This window comes from Arachis ipaensis, chromosome B9 (assembly GCF_059453495.1).
Source record: "Arachis ipaensis isolate K30076 ecotype BB chromosome B9, ASM5945349v1, whole genome shotgun sequence".
NCBI lineage: Eukaryota > Viridiplantae > Streptophyta > Magnoliopsida > Fabales > Fabaceae > Arachis > Arachis ipaensis.
The window spans coordinates 134,268,270-134,279,519 of NC_142444.1; the positions used below are offsets into that span (position 1 = coordinate 134,268,270).

The 11,250-nt window shown below is 25.6% G+C and overlaps 1 long non-coding RNA gene across 1 annotated transcript; it reads left to right on the forward strand.

The window, feature by feature from the left end:
• The first annotated feature begins 369 nt into the window (after positions 1-369).
• LOC107619763 (uncharacterized) lies at positions 370-2,944 on the forward strand. The gene is made up of 3 exons (XR_015899981.1): positions 370-559; positions 1,743-1,808; positions 2,702-2,944. It is a non-coding gene; the product is annotated as an uncharacterized LOC107619763 (long non-coding RNA).
• Positions 2,945-11,250: the final 8,306 nt, after the last annotated feature.

Consider the following 11,250-nt stretch of genomic DNA (forward strand, 5'->3'; position numbering starts at 1 on the left):
AAGTAAATAGATGTCCACTATTTTTTAAAAAATCAATTTTATTTTTAAGATAAAACTAATTTAAATTCTCAACTATTTTTATGTTGGATCGGACAGATAACAGACTGGCTTTTAAAAAACAAAAATCAAAACCCGTTTGCAACTCAGCACCCCCTTTCCCAAACACCCCCATAATAATAATAATAATAATAATAATAATAATAATAATAATAATAAAATTGTTTATCAACAAATTAAAGGAAAAATCACAGAAATGAGTAATGTATCTTAAATGCAATAAATAGCGACAGGTAAAATCCAAGCTCTGAAAAGGAATACGATACGAAAAGTAGATTTTTATAATGTAGTATTTGGAGTTATTTGAAGCACAAAAAATCAGTCGTGAACTCAACACCAAACCAAAACACTAGCCCTAGGTTCCTTGCCGCCGCTTCTTCCTCTTCCCCTGTCCGGAAGCCAGGTAGCTCGGCACGTCGCCCCCATCCTCGTGGCGTCTCTGTTCGTGGCTTGGAGCAGCTCGCCGTCGGATCGCCGCTTGCCGTCCGTGTCTCCGTCGAAGGTTAGTGGCCCTGCTTTCACTTCTTCGCCTCCGCTTCTTCCTTTTAATTTTGCTCTGGTTACTGATGGCTCTGTTTAGTGTTCACTGATGGCTGAATGCTTGGTTCTTCTTCTTCCTTTTAATTTTTGAAATTTTTGTTCAAATGTTCTTGTAATGTTTGTTGCTGTGTTGTAATTGCTGGGTTGTTGAATGATTAACTTCTTAATCAGCTCTTTAACAGAGGTGTTTTCGCCACTCGCTGGTGATTTCCCCACTTCTCTCACCTTTTACTTACTGATTCTGTTCTTCAAAGGCCAAATTTTGACATATATCCCCTTTTAAAATAAATTTTCAAGTAAACTAAAATAAAAGTAGATTTTGTAGTTGACTTTATAAGACAGTAATTTGTACATCTTATTTCTATGTGAAGTAAAAGATAATTTAATAAATCAGTTTTAAGATAAAATTAATATAAATTCTAACCAAAAGATTTTATCTTTTTAGTTTAATTTACTATGATTATCTTATCATATCTTTATTTTTTGTTGCATGTTCGAACAATTTAAAGATAAGAAAACTTTTATATATATACACACCATAAGCTAAGAAAATCTATAATTTACGACTGTTGATCATCTTCCTTTTCTTCTGTCTCCTTCTTTAACAATACAAGTGGTGCATAGTTATTTCTACATCTTTTTCTTAACTATGGAATATATGAAAAATGAAGAAGACAGTGTAAATGATTTGCCACCACTTCCTAGGTCATACGAAGAATTTTGTAAAAGCATTCCATTAGAACAAGATGATACTTTTTATGATGTTGATGTGTCTCATGAACTCATTTCTGTAAGCGAAGAATTATTTGAAGATAATCAATATCCATTACTAGACGACAGTGACTTTCTTATTCCACAGTCTATTACTGAATTTTTTCAGTTACATCCACTGTATGCAAAAGTTTTTCTACCTGATGATATGTTTCAACAACTATTTTCTAAAAGAATTTCATCAAAAGAGTTTAGTGATGTTCCTAATGACCCATCAACGACCAGTGTTACTCCAAATAACAAGGTTTATAAGTTACATAATTTATTTTATTATTTTTCACATGTCTGATCTATTTATTTTAAATCTCGGGAATTTCTTTCTTAAAATGCAATTTTTGTTTTATTAATAATTGAAATGTTCATGTTGACAACAGTTGCTAGAAGAAGAGGTGATGAACAAGTTGGAAGATATCAGGTTGGCCTAGTGGAACAGTATTCAGGTTTGAATTTCGTAACTCTTGGCTTGTTTTTTAGTTTAAAAATTGTTTTTCTATTAGTGATAAATACTGTTTTTTCACGCAAAAATTAGGACAAAACACCCAAATAAACCAAAGCCATTCCAAAATTACGTGAATCACCCAAAGCCAAATACGTTACGTCTAAACAATCCCTTTCGATTTTTTACATGTATACTTACTAATTCAAATTAGGCTGATTCGAAATCGAATATAGCTGTATCGAGTTACATTTTGGTATGGCTTTGGTTTATTTGGGTCTTTTTCTCAAAAATTTAAAAAAAAAAAGAAGTAAATTAATGTGCTAATATGCTTACTTTATTTAATCCCCCTATAGTCCTATGTTGCCATAGTTTTAAGTGTGGTTAATTTTTGTATTTATATCTTAATACCCATCTTTTTACAATCGTAACAAGTTTGATTAAATTACAGTGTAAAATGTTTTTTATAGAAACAATAATAAAAGTTTCAAACTAATACAATCTTTTTGGGAAAAGCAGGAGCCTAAATGCTTGTATATATTTATTATATGGTGATGTAATTGGGTGTTGTATATGTAATATTAGAGAGCCAAAAAAAAGGTTACAATTTGTCTTATTTAATATTTATTATTTGTCATAATATTTAATGAATGTTAAATAAAATAAATTGATTACTTTTTACTAATTTTTTAAGTTACCACTTACCAATATTTCGGATATTTGTATTACTTGTTTTTGGTATATGCAATTAAATAAAGTTATATTAAAAGAAATAAAGTACAGTGTTACTTGTAAATGGGAATTGAGATTTGAATTTTAGACGCTCTATTGTGTTCATTTATTTTTTCAGTGCATTCATTCATTTCTTAGTTTCTTAAAATTTAATGTTTTTGACAGGTTACATGAGGAAGAGGAGAACATAGAAGTAATGCAAAATTTGGAATCGATTCTTAGAAAACTCATGTCATTGCAAAAATACTTTTTTTTTTAAATAGTATTTTTTATTTTTTTCTATTATAGCTTTTTAATAGCTTTTTTATGTTATTATTAATAGCTTTTCTACCCAATAGTTTTGCTAATAATAAATGGAATACAATTGTATTTTTTGTTAAATGAATATGTTATTTGTTTCCTACTCTATGTGTTGTTCTTTTTTTCTTACTTTTTTTCAAGGGCAAAATGTATATATAAACTAATTGGATATTAATATTATACATATCTACTAAAATGAAAACTATTATAAGGATTTATCAAGTATTTTTATATAATTTGAATGAGATTCATTTGATAAAATATATTTTTTTAAATTTTTAAATTATTAATTTTTTAAATAAATTTATTTAAATTATATTACATAAAAATAATTTTTTATATAAAATAATTAAAAAATAGTTTAAAATTTGTTAGGAGTACTATAAAAATTTATAATGTTTTGGTGACTTAGGTAAATATATGCATGTAATCAAATTTTAAATAAAATATTTTACATAGTCAATAATAATTTAAAAATATATATTTTTATCTATTTACTTAAGTCAAACATTATAAAATTTTTATAGTATTCTTAGCATCTTTTAAGTCATTTTTTTAAATTATTTTGTATGGAATAAAATATTTTTTAATTTTTAAATTATTATTAATCATGTAGAGTATTTTATTTAAAATTTGAATACATGCATGAATATTTGTATTTAAATTTAATCCTTTTTTAAAATTTTTAAAATTTTTAAATTATTATTAACTATATAGAGTATTTTATTTAAAAATCACTTGGACATTACAAAATTTTATATTACTCCTAATATTTTTTAAGTCATTTTTTTAAATTGGTTTGTATGGAATAAAATATTTTTTGTAATATAATTTAAATAATTTATTAAAAAAAGACAATTTACGTAAATAAAATGTTTGAATTCCAATTTTACGTAAATACAACTTTTAAAATACGAATATGCAAATGCATTTTTTTATATGCCGCGGTTTACAAAAGAACATAATCCGCCATAAGTAGCTGCGGATTATGTGGTTAGGGTGCAACATAGAAACCGTAGTTAGGGTGCAACATAGACGGCTCATCCTTAAACGCTCCTTGCTAAGTATGGAGTGCTGCACACCTTGTGAATTCGTAAATCTGAACTCTTCATTTATTATATTTTATTTGAATGGTCTGAATTTAAAAAGGTAACCTGTTAATCAGGTTAATCATTTTTTGATAAGTTTTAGATTTTTTTTGTAAGTCTCAGGTATTGGGCTGAAGTTCAAAATAAAAAAATAGTATATAAATATTAAAAACAACATGTCTGTAAAAAAAATTATTGGACTTTAGAATTAAAATAAATAATACATAAAAAATAAGTTGAAAATTCATGTACTAAATCTAGAAAAAAAAGGATATATTAGAATCTTAAAAAAAATAATATTAAATATATATTATGTATATAATATTAAAATTTAAATAAATTTTATTTTGTGTGAAATAAAATTATAATATTAAATATAAACACAATGCTAAAAAATTTTGTGTTATATATATATATATATATATATATATATATATATATATATAATATTAAAATTTAAATAAATTTTATTTTATGTGAAATAAAATTATAATATTAAATATAAACACAATGATAAAAAATTTTGTGTTATATATATATATAAAATTTTATTTTGTGAGAAACAAAATTAAAACATTAAATATGAACAGAATGATAAAAGATTTTGTATTATACTAATTTAATTAAAAAAATATATATATACAATGTAAAAAGCAAACAAACATATAATAATTTTATTTTGTGCGAAACAAAAATTTATATAAGTTTTTATTAACAATTTTTTTATTGAAATATATCATTTTACTATATTTATAATATATTATTTGGGATAATTATATTATTTTAGTTAATATATATTATTTAAAAAAATATTTAAAATTTATTATTTTGTATTAAGAATATTATTAAAAATATATTATTAGTTTTTCTTAAAATAATACTTTTTTTCTTTGGTTCAAATACTATGACAATAATTTTTTTTTACTTAACTGCGTCTACTCAATAAATATTATATTCATTTATTTCTATATTGTATGTAAAATAAATAATTAATATTTAAAAAAGTTAATAAAAAAAGTATTTTTTTTTACCAACTCTTAGGTGAATATAGAGACTATATCATTTGAACTATAACTCGTTGGCAAAGAAAGAAATACTCTTAATTATATATTAAATAAAATAATTATTTATTAGTCTCATTCTTATACAAATAAAAATTTTTCTTAGTTTTATATATGTAATATTTTATACCAATTAGCTTTAAAATTTAATTATTTTTTGAATAAATTAATAAAAATAATACAAATAATTGTTTAAATATAATTGTATTTTAATTTTTCATTCTATTACGTACACGTTGAGGATAATTTGAAATAAAAAATAATGGACTTGTTGTAACTGTCATGTATTTTGTGCTTTGATTGCGTTGTCATCGAGAATTATGGCGCCTTCATGAAGACCGGGTTCTTCTACAGAATCAGTTTTATTTTACGTTTGGAGTTAGCCAACCAGCAGCGGCGACTCTTCCTTTTCTATTGCAGCAATTTTTCGGGCTTTGAAGGTCCATTTATGGTAGATGTGGAATGGGGTGGGTTCAAGAGCGTCAAAATCTGTGGCTAGACAGAACAATAGTGGAAGCACCTGTTAGCAAACAAAACAGTGAAAATGTTTGAAGACATCACATCAACAATAACAGAATAACGGAGGAAGTCGATCAATTTTTTTGAGTACTTTTCTGGTGTAAAGATAGTCCTGTGTTAAAAGAGCGGATTAGTTTTTTTTGTTAGTGCCGGTTTTTTTGTTCAGCCCATGACAAAAAAAATAACAATAATAAATAAATTTAATTTACCTAATTACTTTTGATAGCAGGTTAACTTTTAAAGAGTGCTGCACTCCCTACTTTACCTAGAGTGCACTAGCTTTCGCCAACATAGACACTGCTATAGGCAGCAGCGGTTTCTGGAGAATGTGCATAAATCGCTGGTGCCAGCAGCGGTTTATGTGTTTGGAGACATGCGTGTAAACCGCTGGAGGCAGTAGCGGTTTCTTTATGATATAATGAGGACTGAAAATCTGGCTAAGTGATACAATCTAACCGTTTCTAAATGAAGGATGATCCGTTTGATCCTCTTAAAAGTTTTACTTTTATGTTTGGCGAGGAGAAGCTAAAATTTGTAGTTTCTGCATTTCATGTTCATGGTTGCTAATTACTCTTGAAAATCTAGGTGAGAAATTTATTTATTTTTTACCAACCCTATCCTTCATTTTCTTCTATAAAAATGATACCCGTAATTATTACCTTCATAATAGTTCTTCCTACTTCTTCATTGTTCTTCGTTCCAATTTTTTTATCAAAATTATTTAGATTTGTTTCAATCACTAACAAATTGGATATTTCAAATTTTTTTTTTTATCATTTTTAGCACTCATTTTTATATTTTAATTTTTATGTTTTTTATTGTATGTTTTTTATTTATATAATAAATATTTTTATATTATTTATGTAGTGTTCTGATTTCTCATGTTATATTTTTATATGAATTTTTTTATCTTTTATTATACTATTTTTTATTTGTATGTTTTGTATGAAATCTTCTTTTATTTTTGTTTGGCTTTGTTCATATAATTTTTTATTTATTTTATTGTATTTCTTTTATTCATATGACAAATGTTGTTGACTTTTTTTAATTTTTTATAGTGCTCTAATTTTTCAAGTATTTTATTAATTTTTATGATATTTTTATTATTTTTTGTTCATATAAATTTTTTTTTATCCTTTACTACATTGTATTTGTATGAAATTTTATTTTTTTATTTGATTTTATTCATATGAATTTTATTTACTTTTTATTGTATTTTTTTTTCATATGATATATGTAAGGTCCCACATCGGTTATTGTAAGGTCCCATATCAGTTGGAAAGGGGAAACGAAACATGCCTTATAAGGGTGTGGATACCTCTCCCTAGCATGATGCGTTTTGACGAGTGAGTGTGGGGAGTTTTGGCTATCATCCCTGTTGTCAAAGGCAAAACCGTGAGGCCTTGTGTGCCAAAGCTAACAATATCGTGCTAGCGGGTAGTCTGGGCTATTACAGATGGTATCAGAGCCAGAGCCCGGATCGATGTGCCAGCGAGGGCGCTAGGCTCCCTTAGGAGGTGGATTATAAGGTCCCACATCGATTGGGAAGGGAACGAAGGGGGGTGGATTACAATATATGTTGTTGGTTTTATGAAATTTTTATTATTTCTTATCTGTATGATTTTTTTATTTTTTTGATGTACTCTATAAAAAAAGATAAAATAAATAAAAAATTAATTATAAGTAACAATATAGTCATAAATAATAAAAATTTATAGTTCAAAATAATACTAAATTAAAGAGTACTGACAGTGTTAGAAAAATTATAGAATATTTTCTTTTTGTTTGAAATTATAAAATTTATAATACTCTCTTTCATATTTTTATTTTTATTATATTTATTTTATTTATATGATAAATATTTTTTATATTATTTTTGTTAGTGTTCTGCATATAAAAAAATTATTTAAATTGATGTCTCTTTTAGTAATTTTTCATCTAAAAGTGATTTTGAGTAGTATAATCCAAACAATATTTATTTTACTATAATCAATTTTGATATAAACATAAATCACGTTATATAGGTACTCACCCTCAATGTAAACAGCTACTGTCTCCAGCAGTTTACGCACAAGTCGCCAAACACATAAACCGCTGCTGCCTATAGCGATTTCTGTGTTGCACCTGACCACGTAATAGCGATTTCTGTGTTGCACCCTGACCACGTAATCCGCGACTGGGTATAGCAGATTATGTTCTTCTGTAAATCGCTGCTGCCAGTAGCGGTTTCTATAGAAATATGAAAAAATTGTATTTGCGTCTTCGTATTTCAAAAGTTGTATTTGCCTAAAATTGGAATCCAAACATTTTATTTACATAAATTGTCCTAAAAAATTAATAATTTAAAAATAAAAAATATTTTATATTCTATGCATTACAAAAAAAAGCTGAACTAGAACTATATTTATAGGGCATTCATTGGTAATTCGAACGAGACCAACTGCTACTTGGTGGTAATTCGAATTAGTCCACTTCGAATTAGAGCTGTATTCATTTGCATGTAGTTTGATTTACCTTCATTCGAATTACTAAAACATTTTGTCCATGCATAATTCGAACTGGAAATAGATTCTCTCTAGTTTTTTTAACACTTGAGAAAATGAAGTATAATCTTTCACCATTAAATTTATAAGTGGGAGCAAAAATAAATATGAGAGAGAAAATAATAAAAGATGAGAGATCACAATTGACACCATCTAATTTTTTTTTTCACTAGAGAGAATTCACTCCCATTCGAATTCCCCTACTTCGAATTAGTATTGGATTTTATAATTTGAATGAGTCTCGTTCGAATTACATAAAAATACTTGGTAGATCTTTATAACGTTTTTCGTTTTGATAGATATATATAATATTAACTTCCAATTGGTTTATATATGCATTTTGTTTTTTTTTTTCAAACAAAAATAATGTTTTTAGGGTAAAACACCTAAATAAAACTGTCTTTAATATCATGTGTCTAACCTAAATTAAATTCAATTACTTATATATTTTATATAAATTATTGCAAACCACAACGATTTAGGATAATTTAATTCTAAATTAGGACGATTTGTGCATTGCTTAGCTTCCTTTGCTTGGTAAATCGTTTTTGCATACAAGGATATATATAAGCAATTTATTTATTACTTAATACCTCTTATTTATTGTTTATTTGGTGTTTGTCTATTAATAATATAATAATAATAATAATACTAATAATATTCTTAAATACCTCTTTTACCCGTGCTTTTATTATTAGTATTATTATTAATTACTTTATCAAAATATTTTTGTATTGTTATGTTAATATTTATACTTAATTGCTTAGTACCATTATTTGAATAAAAAAATTTATTTGAAACTTCCTTAACTTTTTGAAATTAAGGTACTAGTGAATCATGTCTTTTCATAAAAAATGGAAGGAATTAAATAAAATTTACGAAATTTTCAAAAGTTTATATATTCTAGTTTTAATGCGAAATAGTTATTAATCTAACATGTATAATGGACTTAGCTATATAGAAAAGAATAGTATCATTATTAAAAGAAAATAATATGAATACAACTTTATTTTTTTTTTATTTAAAAGATATTATCTATTTACTTTAATTTATTATTTTCTTATCTTATCTTCTTTTTTCTGTTACAACTTATCATAAAATTTGAACTTAAAAGAATTTATACAAATGATATAATAAAAGTTTAAAGTTTTATTAGCAGTAAATATTTTAATAAATGAAAATATTAAAGTGTTAAAGTTTTTTCATCCACTAAGCAAAAATTAATTATATATCTTGTACCATTTAATTCAATAATATATGATCTATCTTTGAAAAAGAAAAATAGTTCAAGTAATTGATAGAAATATTAGTTAAAAAAATAAAAAAAAGAATTATATTTACCCTATATAATTTTTTATCTGTATTATTTCTGGATTTAAAGTTTTTATACCGTTATCCAAAATAATTTAAATATTTTTTTTTCAATTTTTGCAAACTTTCCTATAATAAACAAAATAAATACTTTTGAATAGAATAAATATCTGATTTTTTCCCTTCAATTTTATTGTCTAATTTTATCTTTATTTTCAAATTTTAATTTAAAAAGAAACACAAAATATCCGCTTTACAATCAAATTTTCAATTAAACGAAAATAAAAGAAGATTTTCAGTTGACTCTACGAAATAATAATTTGTACATCTTATTTCTAGTTGAAGTAAAAGATGATTTAATAAATTAGTTATAGGATAAAATTAATTTAAATTCTAACTGCTATGTAGATTTTTAGTAAATCTTGATTAGTTCAATGTCTATTTTATGGGAGCAAAATCTACTTCTTTTTTGTGATTATCAATTCTTTTTATTAGGGGTGTAATTGGCTCGGTTCGGTTTGGTTTTGGACCGAAAACCAATCGAACCGACCTGATCGGTTCTACAATGATACCAACCATTTGGTTGGTTGCTGTTTGAACAACCGAACCGAACCAACAACGGTTTGGTTCGGTTAGTTTTTTGGTTTTTTTACACCTAATAATCAGAATTTAAAATATCATAAAATGAAGTTTAAAACCTTCAATAAACTAGAATAACAAGAGTATATCACATCCAAATCCAATACAAATTCAACTTAATTAAACATAAAACAAATACAATTAAAAATGTCTAGCAAAATAACAAAAATAAACACACTTAAAACCGAAACAGTCACTTTAAAACAAATAAAAATCAAACAGCCACCATGCTTAATCTGAATCCACATCAGACTCATTCTCATCTTCTCCGGTTGGTGCAATTTCTACAAAAATAAAACAAGAAAATCAATATAGATTATAAACATAATATAGATTATAAATTATAAACATAAACCATGAAAGGAACTACAAAATTTTTTTTTTTGCATACCTAATTCAAGTTTCTCAAACTCTTCAATAAGCTCCTCATTGCTTGTTGGCTACATACATATAAATAGAACAATGAAAAATTAGCATTTTTAACTCATGAACAGCACCAACAGTTTTGTTTCCAGCAACAATACCACAACAACTTATAAGCAGCTTATGAAAAATTAGCATTTTTATATATATGCAGCCATATATATGCAGAACAAAACCACATCAGCTCATAAGCAGAACCATAAGTAATTCATTTTTAAAGCCAATCAACAGAATTTAAATGACCATAAACAATCAGAGACAGCTACACATATATATTCAAAAAGACACAAAGATTAATTAGAAGCAAATACTTATTAACCGTGACAAATCACATTACTAAATTTAGGTTTACAAAATCAGATATAGAAAAATAATTATTTCTGATAAAATCCCAAAATTATATCATAAAACAATTTGTTTTTTTTTTTTTTACATATTTTGAACATTGACACAGTTGAATTGGTGGAGCAAGTTGTTCACACTATTCCTATCAAAATTTAAGCTCTAATAGTTATCTTCTTTCACTTTTTGCTCAATCCACCAAACAAGCATCATTGGATTTAAAAACAACATGATCTAACAATGGATTGTATTCTTCCAAAAAGCATTGGATAACAACTTCAACACCTTGCACAAAAACCTTTGTTTCTCAACATACAATCAGAAACTCACATAACAGTACAACTAGCTAGTTTATTTGCATCATTTAATACTCACTAACTACTATACATTATTTTGAGATAATTCAACACAAATCTACTAAGACATAAGCAGCTGATACACAGCTCATAAACAAAATCATAGCAGCTCATAAACAGCTCATAAACAGA